Here is a 19118-nt window from a genome sequence, read left to right as displayed (position 1 = left end):
GAGGATATTTCCTTTGGCCCTATGGTCTTCAAAGGGATCCGAAATATCTGTTCTCAGATTCCACAGAAAGAAGGCTAGCAAAGAGATCCACGAAATACAGATGTAACTCTGTGAGTTGAATTCACAGAACACTAAGCAGTTTCTCAGAAAGCTTCTTTCCAGATTTCATCTGAGGATATTTCCTTTTTCACCATAGCCCTCTATGGGGTTCCAAATATCACTTTGCCAATTCCACAAGAACTGTCTTAGCGAAAGGCTTCTTGAGGGGAAAGCTGTAACACTGTGAGACGATTTCACTGAACAAAAGAAGTTTCTCAGAAAGCTTCTTTCTCTTTGTTATCGGAGGATATTTCCTTTAGCCCTATAGTCTTCAAAGGGATCCGAAATATCTGTTCTCAGATTCCACAGAAAGAAGACTAGCAAAGAGATACGCGAAATACAGATGTAACTCTGTGAGATGAATTCAGAGAATACTAAGCAGTTTCTCAGAAAGCTTCTTTCCAGATTTCATCTGAGGATATTTCCTTTTTCACCATAGCCCTCTATGGGCTTCCAAATATCACTTTGCCAATTCCACAAGAACTGTCTTAGGGAAAGGCTTCTTGAGGGGAAAGCTGTAACTCTGTGACATGATTTCACAGAACACAAAGAAGTTTCTCAGAAAGCTTCTTTCTCTTTGTTATCGGAGGATATTTCCTTTGGCCCTATGGTCTTCAAAGGGATCAGAAATATCTGTTCTCAGATTCCACAGAAAGAAGGCTAGCAAAGAGATCCACGAAATACAGATGTAACTCTGTGAGATGAATTCACAGAACACTAAGCAGTTTCTCAGAAAGCTTCTTTCCAGATTTCATCTGAGGATATTTCCTTTTTCACCATAGCCCTCTATGGGCTTCCAAATAGAACTTTGCCAATTCCACAAGAACTGTCTTAGCGAAAGGCTTCCTGAGGGGAAAGCTGTAACTCTGTGAGATGATTTCACAGAACACAAAGAAGTTTCTCAGAAAGCTGCTTTCTCTTTGTTATAGGAGGATATTTCCTTTGGCCCTATAGTCTTCAAAGGGTTCCGAAATATCTGTTCTCAGATTCCACAGAAATAAGGCTAGCAAATAGATCTAGGAAACACAGATGTAACTCTGTGAGATGAATTCACAGAACACTAAGCAGTTTCTCAGAAAGCTTCTTTCCAGATTTCATCTGAGGATATTTCCTTTTTCACCATAGCCCTCTATGGGCTTCCAAATATCACTTTGCCAATTCCACAAGAAGTGTCTTAGCGAAAGGCTTCTTCAGGGGAAAGCTGTAACTCTGTGAGATGATTTCACAGAACACAAAGAAGTTTCTCAGAAAGCTTCTTTCTCTTTGTTATCGGAGGATATTTCCTTTGGCCCTATGGTCTTCAAAGGGATCCGAAATATCTGTTCTCAGATTCCACAGAAAGAAGGCTAGCAAAGAGATCCTCGAAATACAGATGTAACTCTGTGAGATGAATTCACAGAACACTAAGCAGTTTCTCAGAAAGCTTTTTTCCAGATTTCATCTGAGGATATATCCTTTTTCACCATAGCTCTCTATGGGATTCCAGATATAACTTTGCCAATTCCACAAGAACTGTCTTAGCGAAAGGCTTCTTGAGGGGAAAGTTGTAACTCTGTGACATGATTTCACAGAACACAAAGAAGTTTCTCAGAAAGCTTCTTTCTCTTTGTTATCGGAGGATATTTCCTTTGGCCCTATAGTCTTCAAAGGGATCCGAAATATCTGTTCTCAGATTCCACAGAAATAAGGCTATCAAAGAGATCTACGAAACACAGATGTAACTCTGTGAGATGAATTCACAGAACATTAAGCAGTTTCTCAGAAAGCTTCTTTCCAGATTTCATCTGAGGATATTTCCTTTTTCACCATAGCCCTCTATGGGCTTCCAAATATCACTTGGCCAATTCCACAAGAACAGTCTTAGCGAAAGGCTTCTTGAGGGGAAAGCTATAACTCTGTGAGATGATTTCACAGAACACAAAGAAGTTTCTCAGAAAGCTTCTTTCTCTTTGTTATCGGAGGATATTTCCTTTGGCCCTATGGAGTTCAAAGGGATCCGAAATATCTGTTCTCAGATTCCACAGAAAGAAGGCTAGCAAAGAGATTCTCGAAATACAGATGTAACTCTGTGAGATGAATTCACAGAACACTAAGCAGTTTCTCAGAAAGCTTCTTTCCAGATTTCATCTGAGGATATTTCCTTTTTCACCATAGCCCTCTAAGGGCTACCAAATATCACTTTGCCAATTCCACAAGAACTGTCTTAGCGAAAGGCTTCTTGAGGGGAAAGCTGTAACTCTGTGAGATAATTTCACAGAACACAAAGAAGTTTCTCAGAAAGCTTCTTTCTCTTTGTTATCGGAGGATACTTCCTTTAGCCCTATAGTCTTCAAAGGGATCCGAAATATCTGTTCTCAGATTCCACAGAAAGAAGGATACAAAGAGATACACGAAATACAGATGTAACTCTGTGAGATGAATTAACAGAACACTAAGCAGTTTCTCAGAAAGCTTCTTTCCAGATTTCATCTGAGGATATTTCCTTTTTCACCATAGCCCTCTAAGGGCTTCCAAATATCACTTTGCCCATTCCACAAGAACTGTCTTAGCGAAAGGCTTCTTGAGGGGAAAGCTGTACCTCTCTGAGATGATTTCACAGAACACAAAGAAGTTTCTCAGAAAGCTTCTTTCTCTTTTTTATCGGAGGATATTTCCTTTGGCCCTATAGTCTTCAAAGGGATCCGAAATATCTGTTCTCAGATTCCACAGAAAGAAGGCTAGCAAAGAGATACACGAAATACAAATGTAACTCCGTGAGATGAATTCACAGAACACTAAGCAGTTTCTCAGAAAGCTTCTTTCCAGATTTCATCTGAGGATATTTCCTTTTTCACCATAGCCCTCTATGGGCTTCCAAATATCACTTTGCCAATTCCACACGAACTGTCTTAGCGAAAGGGTTCTTGAGGGGAAAGCTGTAACTCTGTGAGATGATTTCACAGAACACAAAGAAGTTTCTCAGAAAGCTTCTTTCTCTTTGTTATCGGAGGATATTTCCTTTGGCACTATGGTCTTCAAAGGTATCCGAAATATCTGTTCTCAGATTCCACAGAAAGAAGGCTAGCAAAGAGATACACGAAATACAAATGTAACTCCGTGAGATGAATTCACAGAACACTAAGCAGTTTCTCAGAAAGCTTCTTTCCAGATTTCATCTGAGGATATTTCCTTTTTCACCATAGCCCTCCATGGGCTTAAAATATCACTTTGCCAATTCCACAAGAACTGTCTTAGCGAAAGGCTTCTTGAGGGGAAAGCTGTAACTCTGTGAGATGATTTCACAGAACACAAAGAAGATTCTCAGAAAGCTTCTTTCTCTTTGTTATCGGAGGATATTTCCTTTGGCCCTATGGTCTTCAAAGGGATCAGAAATATCTGTTCTCAGATTCCACAGAAAGAAGGCTAGTAAAGAGATCCACGAAATACAGATGTAACTCTGTGAGATGAATTCACAGACACTAAGCAGTTTCTCAGAAAGCTTCTTTCCAGATTTCATCTGAGGATATTTCCTTTTTCACCATAGCCCTCTATAGGCTTCCAAATATCACTTTGCCAATTCCACAAGAACTGTCTTAGCGAAAGGCTTCTTGAGGGGAAAGCTGTAACTCTGTGAGATGATTTCACAGAACACAAAGAAGTTTCTCAGAAAGCTTCTTTCTCTTTGTTATCGGAGGATATTTCCTTTGGCCCTATAGTCTTCAAAGGGATCCGAAATATCTGTTCTCAGATTCCACAGAAATAAGGCTAGCAAATAGATCTAGGAAACACAGATGTAACTCTGTGAGATGAATTCACAGAACACTAAGCAGTTTCTCAGAAAGCTTCTTTCCAGATTTCATCTGAGGATATTTCCTTTTTCACCATAGCCCTCTATGGGCTTCCAAATATCACTTTGCCAATTCCACAAGAAGTGTCTTAGCGAAAGGCTTCTTCAGGGGAAAGCTGTAACTCTGTGAGATGATTTCACAGAACACAAAGAAGTTTCTCAGAAAGCTTCTTTCTCTTTGTTATCGGAGGATATTTCCTTTGGCCCTATGGTCTTCAAAGGGATCCGAAATATCTGTTCTCAGATTCCACAGAAAGAAGGCTAGCAAAGAGATCCTCGAAATACAGATGTAACTCTGTGAGATGAATTCACAGAACACTAAGCAGTTTCTCAGAAAGCTTTTTTCCAGATTTCATCTGAGGATATATCCTTTTTCACCATAGCTCTCTATGGGATTCCAGATATAACTTTGCCAATTCCACAAGAACTGTCTTAGCGAAAGGCTTCTTGAGGGGAAAGCTGTAACTCTGTGACATGATTTCACAGAACACAAAGAAGTTTCTCAGAAAGCTTCTTTCTCTTTGTTATCGGAGGATATTTCCTTTGGCCCTATAGTCTTCAAAGGGATCCGAAATATCTGTTCTCAGATTCCACAGAAATAAGGCTAGCAAAGAGATCTACGAAACACAGATGTAACTCTGTGAGATGAATTCACAGAACATTAAGCAGTTTCTCAGAAAGCTTCTTTCCAGATTTCATCTGAGGATATTTCCTTTTTCACCATAGCCCTCTATGGGCTTCCAAATATCACTTGGCCAATTCCACAAGAACAGTCTTAGCGAAAGGCTTCTTGAGGGGAAAGCTGCAACTCTGTGAGATGATTTCACAGAACACAAAGAAGTTTCTCAGAAAGCTTCTTTCTCTTTGTTATCGGAGGATATTTCCTTTGGCCCTATGGAGTTCAAAGGGATCCGAAATATCTGTTCTCAGATTCCACAGAAAGAAGGCTAGCAAAGAGATTCTCGAAATACAGATGTAACTCTGTGAGATGAATTCACAGAACACTAAGCAGTTTCTCAGAAAGCTTCTTTCCAGATTTCATCTGAGGATATTTCCTTTTTCACCATAGCCCTCTAAGGGCTACCAAATATCACTTTGCCAATTCCACAAGAACTGTCTTAGCGAAAGGCTTCTTGAGGGGAAAGCTGTAACTCTGTGAGATAATTTCACAGAACACAAAGAAGTTTCTCAGAAAGCTTCTTTCTCTTTGTTATCGGAGGATACTTCCTTTAGCCCTATAGTCTTCAAAGGGATCCGAAATATCTGTTCTCAGATTCCACAGAAAGAAGGATACAAAGAGATACACGAAATACAGATGTAACTCTGTGAGATGAATTAACAGAACACTAAGCAGTTTCTCAGAAAGCTTCTTTCCAGATTTCATCTGAGGATATTTCCTTTTTCACCATAGCCCTCTAAGGGCTTCCAAATATCACTTTGCCCATTCCACAAGAACTGTCTTAGCGAAAGGCTTCTTGAGGGGAAAGCTGTAACTCTCTGAGATGATTTCACAGAACACAAAGAAGTTTCTCAGAAAGCTTCTTTCTCTTTTTTATCGGAGGATATTTCCTTTGGCCCTATAGTCTTCAAAGGGATCCGAAATATCTGTTCTCAGATTCCACAGAAAGAAGGCTAGCAAAGAGATACACGAAATACAAATGTAACTCCGTGAGATGAATTCACAGAACACTAAGCAGTTTCTCAGAAAGCTTCTTTCCAGATTTCATCTGAGGATATTTCCTTTTTCACCATAGCCCTCTATGGGCTTCCAAATATCACTTTGCCAATTCCACACGAACTGTCTTAGCGAAAGGGTTCTTGAGGGGAAAGCTGTAACTCTGTGAGATGATTTCACAGAACACAAAGAAGTTTCTCAGAAAGCTTCTTTCTCTTTGTTATCGGAGGATATTTCCTTTGGCACTATGGTCTTCAAAGGTATCCGAAATATCTGTTCTCAGATTCCACAGAAAGAAGGCTAGCAAAGAGATACACGAAATACAAATGTAACTCCGTGAGATGAATTCACAGAACACTAAGCAGTTTCTCAGAAAGCTTCTTTCCAGATTTCATCTGAGGATATTTCCTTTTTCACCATAGCCCTCCATGGGCTTAAAATATCACTTTGCCAATTCCACAAGAACTGTCTTAGCGAAAGGCTTCTTGAGGGGAAAGCTGTAACTCTGTGAGATGATTTCACAGAACACAAAGAAGATTCTCAGAAAGCTTCTTTCTCTTTGTTATCGGAGGATATTTCCTTTGGCCCTATGGTCTTCAAAGGGATCAGAAATATCTGTTCTCAGATTCCACAGAAAGAAGGCTAGTAAAGAGATCCACGAAATACAGATGTAACTCTGTGAGATGAATTCACAGACACTAAGAAGTTTCTCAGAAAGCTTCTTTCCAGATTTCATCTGAGGATATTTCCTTTTTCACCATAGCCCTCTAAGGGCTACCAAATATCACTTTGCCAATTCCACAAGAACTGTCTTAGCGAAAGGCTTCTTGAGGGCAAAGCTGTAACTCTGTGAGATAATTTCACAGAACACAAAGAAGTTTCTCAGAAAGCTTCTTTCTCTTTGTTATCGGAGGATACTTCCTTTAGCCCTATAGTCTTCAAAGGGATCCGAAATATCTGTTCTCAGATTCCACAGAAAGAAGATACAAAGAGATACACGAAATACAGATGTAACTCTGTGAGATGAATTAACAGAACACTAAGCAGTTTCTCAGAAAGCTTCTTTCCAGATTTCATCTGAGGATATTTCCTTTTTCACCATAGCCCTCTATGGGCTTCCAAATATCACTTTGCCAATTCCACACGAACTGTCTTAGCGAAAGGCTTCTTGAGGGGAAAGCTGTAACTCTGTGAGATGATTTCACAGAACGCAAAGAAGTTTCTCAGAAAGCTTCTTTCTCTTTGTTATCGGAGGATATTTCCTTTGGCCCTATGGTCTTCAAAGGGATCCGAAATATCTGTTCTCAGATTCCACAGAAAGAAGGCTAGCAAAGAGATCCACGAAATACAAATGTAACTCTGTGAGTTGAATTCACAGAACACTAAGCAGTTTCTCAGAAAGCTTCTTTCCAGATTTCATCTGAGGATATTTCCTTTTTCACCATAGCCCTCTATGGGGTTCCAAATATCACTTTGCCAATTCCACAAGAACTGTCTTAGCGAAAGGCTTCTTGAGGGGAAAGCTGTAACACTGTGAGACGATTTCACTGAACAAAAGAAGTTTCTCAGAAAGCTTCTTTCTCTTTGTTATCGGAGGATATTTCCTTTAGCCCTATAGTCTTCAAAGGGATCCGAAATATCTGTTCTCAGATTCCACAGAAAGAAGACTAGCAAAGAGATACGCGAAATACAGATGTAACTCTGTGAGATGAATTCAGAGAATACTAAGCAGTTTCTCAGAAAGCTTCTTTCCAGATTTCATCTGAGGATATTTCCTTTTTCACCATAGCCCTCTATGGGCTTCCAAATATCACTTTGCCAATTCCACAAGAACTGTCTTAGGGAAAGGCTTCTTGAGGGGAAAGCTGTAACTCTGTGAGATGATTTCACAGAACACAAAGAAGTTTCTCAGAAAGCTTCTTTCTCTTTGTTATCGGAGGATATTTCCTTTGGCCCTATGGTCTTCAAAGGGATCAGAAATATCTGTTCTCAGATTCCACAGAAAGAAGGCTAGCAAAGAGATCCACGAAATACAGATGTAACTCTGTGAGATGAATTCACAGAACACTAAGCAGTTTCTCAGAAAGCTTCTTTCCAGATTTCATCTGAGTCTATTTCCTTTTTCACCATAGCCCTCTATGGGCTTCCAAATAGAACTTTGCCAATTCCACAAGAACTGTCTTAGCGAAAGGCTTCCTGAGGGGATAGCTGTAACTCTGTGAGATGATTTCACAGAACACAAAGAAGTTTCTCAGAAACCTGCTTTCTCTTTGTTATAGGAGGATATTTCCTTTGGCCCTATAGTCTTCAAAGGGTTCCGAAATATCTGTTCTCAGATTCCACAGAAATAAGGCTAGCAAATAGATCTAGGAAACACAGATGTAACTCTGTGAGATGAATTCACAGAACACTAAGCAGTTTCTCAGAAAGCTTCTTTCCAGATTTCATCTGAGGATATTTCCTTTTTCACCATAGCCCTCTATGGGCTTCCAAATATCACTTTGCCAATTCCACAAGAAGTGTCTTAGCGAAAGGCTTCTTCAGGGGAAAGCTGTAACTCTGTGAGATGATTTCACAGAACACAAAGAAGTTTCTCAGAAAGCTTCTTTCTCTTTGTTATCGGAGGATATTTCCTTTGGCCCTATGGTCTTCAAAGGGATCCGAAATATCTGTTCTCAGATTCCACAGAAAGAAGGCTAGCAAAGAGATCCTCGAAATACAGATGTAACTCTGTGAGATGAATTCACAGAACACTAAGCAGTTTCTCAGAAAGCTTTTTTCCAGATTTCATCTGAGGATATATCCTTTTTCACCATAGCTCTCTATGGGATTCCAGATATAACTTTGCCAATTCCACAAGAACTGTCTTAGCGAAAGGCTTCTTGAGGGGAAAGCTGTAACTCTGTGACATGATTTCACAGAACACAAAGAAGTTTCTCAGAAAGCTTCTTTCTCTTTGTTATCGGAGGATATTTCCTTTGGCCCTATAGTCTTCAAAGGGATCCGAAATATCTGTTCTCAGATTCCACAGAAATAAGGCTAGCAAAGAGATCTACGAAACACAGATGTAACTCTGTGAGATGAATTCACAGAACATTAAGCAGTTTCTCAGAAAGCTTCTTTCCAGATTTCATCTGAGGATATTTCCTTTTTCACCATAGCCCTCTATGGGCTTCCAAATATCACTTGGCCAATTCCACAAGAACAGTCTTAGCGAAAGGCTTCTTGAGGGGAAAGCTGCAACTCTGTGAGATGATTTCACAGAACACAAAGAAGTTTCTCAGAAAGCTTCTTTCTCTTTGTTATCGGAGGATATTTCCTTTGGCCCTATGGAGTTCAAAGGGATCCGAAATATCTGTTCTCAGATTCCACAGAAAGAAGGCTAGCAAAGAGATTCTCGAAATACAGATGTAACTCTGTGAGATGAATTCACAGAACACTAAGCAGTTTCTCAGAAAGCTTCTTTCCAGATTTCATCTGAGGATATTTCCTTTTTCACCATAGCCCTCTAAGGGCTACCAAATATCACTTTGCCAATTCCACAAGAACTGTCTTAGCGAAAGGCTTCTTGAGGGGAAAGCTGTAACTCTGTGAGATAATTTCACAGAACACAAAGAAGTTTCTCAGAAAGCTTCTTTCTCTTTGTTATCGGAGGATACTTCCTTTAGCCCTATAGTCTTCAAAGGGATCCGAAATATCTGTTCTCAGATTCCACAGAAAGAAGGATACAAAGAGATACACGAAATACAGATATAACTCTGTGAGATGAATTAACAGAACACTAAGCAGTTTCTCAGAAAGCTTCTTTCCAGATTTCATCTGAGGATATTTCCTTTTTCACCATAGCCCTCTAAGGGCTTCCAAATATCACTTTGCCCATTCCACAAGAACTGTCTTAGCGAAAGGCTTCTTGAGGGGAAAGCTGTAACTCTCTGAGATGATTTCACAGAACACAAAGAAGTTTCTCAGAAAGCTTCTTTCTCTTTTTTATCGGAGGATATTTCCTTTGGCCCTATAGTCTTCAAAGGGATCCGAAATATCTGTTCTCAGATTCCACAGAAAGAAGGCTAGCAAAGAGATACACGAAATACAAATGTAACTCCGTGAGATGAATTCACAGAACACTAAGCAGTTTCTCAGAAAGCTTCTTTCCAGATTTCATCTGAGGATATTTCCTTTTTCACCATAGCCCTCTATGGGCTTCCAAATATCACTTTGCCAATTCCACACGAACTGTCTTAGCGAAAGGGTTCTTGAGGGGAAAGCTGTAACTCTGTGAGATGATTTCACAGAACACAAAGAAGTTTCTCAGAAAGCTTCTTTCTCTTTGTTATCGGAGGATATTTCCTTTGGCACTATGGTCTTCAAAGGTATCCGAAATATCTGTTCTCAGATTCCACAGAAAGAAGGCTAGCAAAGAGATACACGAAATACAAATGTAACTCCGTGAGATGAATTCACAGAACACTAAGCAGTTTCTCAGAAAGCTTCTTTCCAGATTTCATCTGAGGATATTTCCTTTTTCACCATAGCCCTCCATGGGCTTAAAATATCACTTTGCCAATTCCACAAGAACTGTCTTAGCGAAAGGCTTCTTGAGGGGAAAGCTGTAACTCTGTGAGATGATTTCACAGAACACAAAGAAGATTCTCAGAAAGCTTCTTTCTCTTTGTTATCGGAGGATATTTCCTTTGGCCCTATGGTCTTCAAAGGGATCAGAAATATCTGTTCTCAGATTCCACAGAAAGAAGGCTAGTAAAGAGATCCACGAAATACAGATGTAACTCTGTGAGATGAATTCACAGACACTAAGAAGTTTCTCAGAAAGCTTCTTTCCAGATTTCATCTGAGGATATTTCCTTTTTCACCATAGCCCTCTATAGGCTTCCAAATATCACTTTGCCAATTCCACAAGAACTGTCTTAGCGAAAGGCTGCTTGAGGGAAAAGCTGTAACTCTGTGAGATGATTTCACTGAACAAAAGAAGTTTCTCAGAAAGCTTCTTTCTCTTTGTTATCGGAGGATATTTCCTTTAGCCCTATAGTCTTCAAAGGGATCCGAAATATCTGTTCTGAGATTCCACAGAAAGAAGGCTAGCAAAGAGATCCACGAAATACAGATGTAACTCTGTGAGATGAATTCACAGAACACTAAGCAGTTTCTCAGAAAGCTTCTTTTCAGATTTCATCTGAGGATATTTCCTTTTTCACCATAGCCCTCTACGGGCTTCCAAATATCACTTTGCCAATTCCACAAGAACTGTCTTAGCGAAAGGCTTCTTGAGGGGAAAGCTGTAACTCTGTGAGATGATTTCACAGAACACAAAGAAGTTTCTCAGAAAGCTTCTTTCTCTTTGTTATCGGAGGATATTTCCTTTGGCCCTATGGTCTTCAAAGGGATCCGAAATATCTGTTCTCAGATTCCACAGAAAGAAGGCTAGCAAAGAGATCCTCGAAATACAGATGTAACTCTGTGAGATGAATTAACAGAACACTAAGCAGTTTCTGAGAAAGCTTTTTTCCAGATTTCATGTGAGGATATATCCTTTTTCACCATAGCCCTCTATGGGATTCCAGATATAACTTTGCAAATTCCACAAGAACTGTCTTAGCGAAAGGCTTCCTGAGGGGAAAGCTGTAACTCTGTGAGATGATTTCACAACACAAAGAAGTTTCTCAGAAAGCTTCTTTCTCTTTGTTATCGGAGGATATTTCCTTTGGCCCTATAGTCTTCAAAGGGATCCGAAATATCTGTTCTCAGATTCCACAGAAAGAAGGCTAGCAAAGAGATCCACGAAATACAGATGTAACTCTGTGAGATGAATTCACAGAACACTAAGCAGTTTCTCAGAAAGCTTCTTTCCAGATTTCATCTGAGGATATTTCCTTTTTCACCATAGCCCTATATGGGCTTCCAAATATCACTTTGCCAATTCCACAAGAACTGTCTTAGCGAAAGGCTTCCTGAGGGGAAAGCTGTAACTCTGTGAGATGATTTCACAACACAAAGAAATTTCTCAGAAAGCTTCTTTCTCTTTGTTATCGGAGGATATTTCCTTTGGCCCTATAGTCTTCAAAGGGATCCGAAATATCTGTTCTCAGATTCCACAGAAAGAAGGCTAGTAAAGAGATCCACGAAATACAGATGTAACTCTGTGAGATGAATTCACAGAACACTAAGCAGTTTCTCAGAAAGCTTCTTTCCAGATTTCATCTGAGGATATTTCCTTTTTCACCATAGCCCTCTATGGGCTTCCAAATAGAATTTGCCAATTCCACAAGAACTGTCTTAGCGAAAGGCTTCCTGAGGGGAAAGCTGTAACTCTGTGAGATGATTTCACAGAACACAAAGAAGTTTCTCAGAAAGCTGCTTTCTCTTTGTTATAGGAGGATATTTCCTTTGGCCCTATAGTCTTCAAAGGGTTCCGAAATATCTGTTCTCAGATTCCACAGAAATAAGGCTAGCAAATAGATCTAGGAAACACAGATGTAACTCTGTGAGATGAATTAACAGAACACTAAGCACTTTCTCAGAAAGCTTCTTTCCAGATTTCATCTGAGGATATTTCCTTTTTCACCATAGCCCTCTATGGGCTTCCAAATATCACTTTGCCAATTCCACAAGAAGTGTCTTAGCGAAAGGCTTCTTCAGGGGAAAGCTGTAACTCTGTGAGATGATTTCACAGAACACAAAGAAGTTTCTCAGAAAGCTTCTTTCTCTTTGTTATCGGAGGATATTTCCTTTGGCCCTATGGTCTTCAAAGGGATCCGAAATATCTGTTCTCAGATTCCACAGAAAGAAGGCTAGCAAAGAGATCCTCGAAATACAGATGTAACTCTGTGAGATGAATTCACAGAACACTAAGCAGTTTCTCAGAAAGCTTTTTTCCAGATTTCATCTGAGGATATATCCTTTTTCACCATAGCTCTCTATGGGATTCCAGATATAACTTTGCCAATTCCACAAGAACTGTCTTAGCGAAAGGCTTCTTGAGGGGAAAGCTGTAACTCTGTGACATGATTTCACAGAACACAAAGAAGTTTCTCAGAAAGCTTCTTTCTCTTTGTTATCGGAGGATATTTCCTTTGGCCCTCTAGTCTTCAAAGGGATCCGAAATATCTGTTCTCAGATTCCACAGTAAGAAGGCTAGCAAAGAGATCTACGAAACACAGATGTAACTCTGTGAGATGAATTCACAGAACATTAAGCAGTTTCTCAGAAAGCTTCTTTCCAGATTTCATCTGAGGATATTTCCTTTTTCACCATAGCCCTCTATGGGCTTCCAAATATCACTTGGCCAATTCCACAAGAACAGTCTTAGCGAAAGGCTTCTTGAGGGGAAAGCTGCAACTCTGTGAGATGATTTCACAGAACACAAAGAAGTTTCTCAGAAAGCTTCTTTCTCTTTGTTATCGGAGGATATTTCCTTTGGCCCTATGGAGTTCAAAGGGATCCGAAATATCTGTTCTCAGATTCCACAGAAAGAAGGCTAGCAAAGAGATTCTCGAAATACAGATGTAACTCTGTGAGATTAATTCACAGAACACTAAGCAGTTTCTCAGAAAGCTTCTTTCCAGATTTCATCTGAGGATATTTCCTTTTTCACCATAGCCCTCTAAGGGCTACCAAATATCACTTTGCCAATTCCACAAGAACTGTCTTAGCGAAAGGCTTCTTGAGGGGAAAGCTGTAACTCTGTGAGATAATTTCACAGAACACAAAGAAGTTTCTCAGAAAGCTTCTTTCTCTTTGTTATCGGAGGATACTTCCTTTAGCCCTATAGTCTTCAAAGGGATCCGAAATATCTGTTCTCAGATTCCACAGAAAGAAGGATACAAAGAGATACACGAAATACAGATGTAACTCTGTGAGATGAATTAACAGAACACTAAGCAGTTTCTCAGAAAGCTTCTTTCCAGATTTCATCTGAGGATATTTCCTTTTTCACCATAGCCCTCTAAGGGCTTCCAAATATCACTTTGCCCATTCCACAAGAACTGTCTTAGCGAAAGGCTTCTTGAGGGGAAAGCTGTAACTCTCTGAGATGATTTCACAGAACACAAAGAAGTTTCTCAGAAAGCTTCTTTCTCTTTTTTATCGGAGGATATTTCCTTTGGCCCTATAGTCTTCAAAGGGATCCGAAATATCTCTTCTCAGATTCCACAGAAAGAAGGCTAGCAAAGAGATACACGAAATACAAATGTAACTCCGTGAGATGAATTCACAGAACACTAAGCAGTTTCTCAGAAAGCTTCTTTCCAGATTTCATCTGAGGATATTTCCTTTTTCACCATAGCCCTCTATGGGCTTCCAAATATCACTTTGCCAATTCCACACGAACTGTCTTAGCGAAAGGGTTCTTGAGGGGAAAGCTGTAACTCTGTGAGATGATTTCACAGAACACAAAGAAGTTTCTCAGAAAGCTTCTTTCTCTTTGTTATCGGAGGATATTTCCTTTGGCCCTATGGTCTTCAAAGGTATCCGAAATATCTGTTCTCAGATTCCACAGAAAGAAGGCTAGCAAAGAGATACACGAAATACAAATGTAACTCCGTGAGATGAATTCACAGAACACTAAGCAGTTTCTCAGAAAGCTTCTTTCCAGATTTCATCTGAGGATATTTCCTTTTTCACCATAGCCCTCCATGGGCTTAAAATATCACTTTGCCAATTCCACAAGAACTGTCTTAGCGAAAGGCTTCTTGAGGGGAAAGCTGTAACTCTGTGAGATGATTTCACAGAACACAAAGAAGATTCTCAGAAAGCTTCTTTCTCTTTGTTATCGGAGGATATTTCCTTTGGCCCTATGGTCTTCAAAGGGATCAGAAATATCTGTTCTCAGATTCCACAGAAAGAAGGCTAGTAAAGAGATCCACGAAATACATATTTAACTCTGTGAGATGAATTCACAGACACTAAGCAGTTTCTCAGAAAGCTTCTTTCCAGATTTCATCTGAGGATATTTCCTTTTTCACCATAGCCCTCTATAGGCTTCCAAATATCACTTTGCCAATTCCACAAAAACTGTCTTAGCGAAAGGCTGCTTGGGGGAAAAGCTGTAACTCTGTGAGATGATTTCACTGAACAAAAGAAGTTTCTCAGAAAGCTTCTTTCTCTTTGTTATCGGAGGATATTTCCTTTAGCCCTATAGTCTTCAAAGGGATCCGAAATATCTGTTCTCAGATTCCACAGAAAGAAGGCTAGCAAAGAGATCCACGAAATACAGATGTAACTCTGTGAGATGAATTCACAGAACACTATGCAGTTTCTCAGAAAGCTTCTTTCCAGATTTCATCTGAGGATATTTCCTTTTTCACCATAGCCCTCTATGGGCTTCCAAATATCACTTTGCCAATTCCACAAGAACTGTCTCAGCGAAAGGGTTCTTGAGGGGAAAGCTGTAACTCTGTGAGATGATTTCACAGAACACAAAGAAGTTTCTCAGAAAGCTTCTTTCTCTTTGTTATCGGAGGATATTTCCTTTGGCACTATGGTCTTCAAAGGTATCCGAAATATCTGTTCTCAGATTCCACAGAAAGAAGGCTAGCAAAGAGATACACGAAATACAAATGTAACTCCGTGAGATGAATTCACAGAACACTAAGCAGTTTCTCAGAAAGCTTCTTTCCAGATTTCATCTGAGGATATTTCCTTTTTCACCATAGCCCTCCATGGGCTTAAAATATCACTTTGCCAATTCCACAAGAACTGTCTTAGCGAAAGGCTTCTTGAGGGGAAAGCTGTAACTCTGTGAGATGATTTCACAGAACACAAAGAAGATTCTCAGAAAGCTTCTTTCTCTTTGTTATCGGAGGATATTTCCTTTGGCCCTATGGTCTTCAAAGGGATCAGAAATATCTGTTCTCAGATTCCACAGAAAGAAGGCTAGTAAAGAGATCCACGAAATACAGATGTAACTCTGTGAGATGAATTCACAGACACTAAGCAGTTTCTCAGAAAGCTTCTTTCCAGATTTCATCTGAGGATATTTCCTTTTTCACCATAGCCCTCTATAGGCTTCCAAATATCACTTTGCCAATTCCACAAGAACTGTCTTAGCGAAAGGCTTCTTGAGGGGAAAGCTGTAACTCTGTGAGATGATTTCACAGAACACAAAGAAGTTTCTCAGAAAGCTTCTTTCTCTTTGTTATCGGAGGATATTTCCTTTGGCCCTATAGTCTTCAAAGGGATCCGAAATATCTGTTCTCAGATTCCACAGAAATAAGGCTAGCAAATAGATCTAGGAAACACAGATGTAACTCTGTGAGATGAATTCACAGAACACTAAGCAGTTTCTCAGAAAGCTTCTTTCCAGATTTCATCTGAGGATATTTCCTTTTTCACCATAGCCCTCTATGGGCTTCCAAATATCACTTTGCCAATTCCACAAGAAGTGTCTTAGCGAAAGGCTTCTTCAGGGGAAAGCTGTAACTCTGTGAGATGATTTCACAGAACACAAAGAAGTTTCTCAGAAAGCTTCTTTCTCTTTGTTATCGGAGGATATTTCCTTTGGCCCTATGGTCTTCAAAGGGATCCGAAATATCTGTTCTCAGATTCCACAGAAAGAAGGCTAGCAAAGAGATCCTCGAAATACAGATGTAACTCTGTGAGATGAATTCACAGAACACTAAGCAGTTTCTCAGAAAGCTTTTTTCCAGATTTCATCTGAGGATATATCCTTTTTCACCATAGCTCTCTATGGGATTCCAGATATAACTTTGCCAATTCCACAAGAACTGTCTTAGCGAAAGGCTTCTTGAGGGGAAAGCTGTAACTCTGTGACATGATTTCACAGAACACAAAGAAGTTTCTCAGAAAGCTTCTTTCTCTTTGTTATCGGAGGATATTTCCTTTGGCCCTATAGTCTTCAAAGGGATCCGAAATATCTGTTCTCAGATTCCACAGAAATAAGGCTAGCAAAGAGATCTACGAAACACAGATGTAACTCTGTGAGATGAATTCACAGAACATTAAGCAGTTTCTCAGAAAGCTTCTTTCCAGATTTCATCTGAGGATATTTCCTTTTTCACCATAGCCCTCTATGGGCTTCCAAATATCACTTGGCCAATTCCACAAGAACAGTCTTAGCGAAAGGCTTCTTGAGGGGAAAGCTGCAACTCTGTGAGATGATTTCACAGAACACAAAGAAGTTTCTCAGAAAGCTTCTTTCTCTTTGTTATCGGAGGATATTTCCTTTGGCCCTATGGAGTTCAAAGGGATCCGAAATATCTGTTCTCAGATTCCACAGAAAGAAGGCTAGCAAAGAGATTCTCGAAATACAGATGTAACTCTGTGAGATGAATTCACAGAACACTAAGCAGTTTCTCAGAAAGCTTCTTTCCAGATTTCATCTGAGGATATTTCCTTTTTCACCATAGCCCTCTAAGGGCTACCAAATATCACTTTGCCAATTCCACAAGAACTGTCTTAGCGAAAGGCTTCTTGAGGGGAAAGCTGTAACTCTGTGAGATAATTTCACAGAACACAAAGAAGTTTCTCAGAAAGCTTCTTTCTCTTTGTTATCGGAGGATACTTCCTTTAGCCCTATAGTCTTCAAAGGGATCCGAAATATCTGTTCTCAGATTCCACAGAAAGAAGGATACAAAGAGATACACGAAATACAGATGTAACTCTGTGAGATGAATTAACAGAACACTAAGCAGTTTCTCAGAAAGCTTCTTTCCAGATTTCATCTGAGGATATTTCCTTTTTCACCATAGCCCTCTAAGGGCTTCCAAATATCACTTTGCCCATTCCACAAGAACTGTCTTAGCGAAAGGCTTCTTGAGGGGAAAGCTGTAACTCTCTGAGATGATTTCACAGAACACAAAGAAGTTTCTCAGAAAGCTTCTTTCTCTTTTTTATCGGAGGATATTTCCTTTGGCCCTATAGTCTTCAAAGGGATCCGAAATATCTGTTCTCAGATTCCACAGAAAGAAGGCTAGCAAAGAGATACACGAAATACAAATGTAACTCCGTGAGATGAATTCACAGAACACTAAGCAGTTTCTCAGAAAGCTTCTTTCCAGATTTCATCTGAGGATATTTCCTTTTTCACCATAGCCCTCTATGGGCTTCCAAATATCACTTTGCCAATTCCACACGAACTGTCTTAGCGAAAGGGTTCTTGAGGGGAAAGCTGTAACTCTGTGAGATGATTTCACAGAACACAAAGAAGTTTCTCAGAAAGCTTCTTTCTCTTTGTTATCGGAGGATATTTCCTTTGGCACTATGGTCTTCAAAGGTATCCGAAATATCTGTTCTCAGATTCCACAGAAAGAAGGCTAGCAAAGAGATACACGAAATACAAATGTAACTCCGTGAGATGAATTCACAGAACACTAAGCAGTTTCTCAGAAAGCTTCTTTCCAGATTTCATCTGAGGATATTTCCTTTTTCACCATAGCCCTCCATGGGCTTAAAATATCACTTTGCCAATTCCACAAGAACTGTCTTAGCGAAAGGCTTCTTGAGGGGAAAGCTGTAACTCTGTGAGATGATTTCACAGAACACAAAGAAGATTCTCAGAAAGCTTCTTTCTCTTTGTTATCGGAGGATATTTCCTTTGGCCCTATGGTCTTCAAAGGGATCAGAAATATCTGTTCTCAGATTCCACAGAAAGAAGGCTAGTAAAGAGATCCACGAAATACAGATGTAACTCTGTGAGATGAATTCACAGACACTAAGAAGTTTCTCAGAAAGCTTCTTTCCAGATTTCATCTGAGGATATTTCCTTTTTCACCATAGCCCTCTAAGGGCTACCAAATATCACTTTGCCAATTCCACAAGAACTGTCTTAGCGAAAGGCTTCTTGAGGGCAAAGCTGTAACTCTGTGAGATAATTTCACAGAACACAAAGAAGTTTCTCAGAAAGCTTCTTTCTCTTTGTTATCGGAGGATACTTCCTTTAGCCCTATAGTCTTCAAAGGGATCCGAAATATCTGTTCTCAGATTCCACAGAAAGAAGATACAAAGAGATACACGAAATACAGATGTAACTCTGTGAGATGAATTAACAGAACACTAAGCAGTTTCTCAGAAAGCTTCTTTCCAGATTTCATCTGAGGATATTTCCTTTTTCACCATAGCCCTCTATGGGCTTCCAAATATCACTTTGCCAATTCCACACGAACTGTCTTAGCGAAAGGCTTCTTGAGGGGAAAGCTGTAACTCTGTGAGATGATTTCACAGAACGCAAAGAAGTTTCTCAGAAAGCTTCTTTCTCTTTGTTATCGGAGGATATTTCCTTTGGCCCTATGGTCTTCAAAGGGATCCGAAATATCTGTTCTCAGATTCCACAGAAAGAAGGCTAGCAAAGAGATCCACGAAATACAGATGTAACTCTGTGAGTTGAATTCACAGAACACTAAGCAGTTTCTCAGAAAGCTTCTTTCCAGATTTCATCTGAGGATATTTCCTTTTTCACCATAGCCCTCTATGGGGTTCCAAATATCACTTTGCCAATTCCACAAGAACTGTCTTAGCGAAAGGCTTCTTGAGGGGAAAGCTGTAACACTG

This window comes from Macaca mulatta, chromosome 11, assembly GCF_049350105.2.
Source record: "Macaca mulatta isolate MMU2019108-1 chromosome 11, T2T-MMU8v2.0, whole genome shotgun sequence".
NCBI lineage: Eukaryota > Metazoa > Chordata > Mammalia > Primates > Cercopithecidae > Macaca > Macaca mulatta.
Note: the sequence above shows the minus strand (reverse complement) of the source record.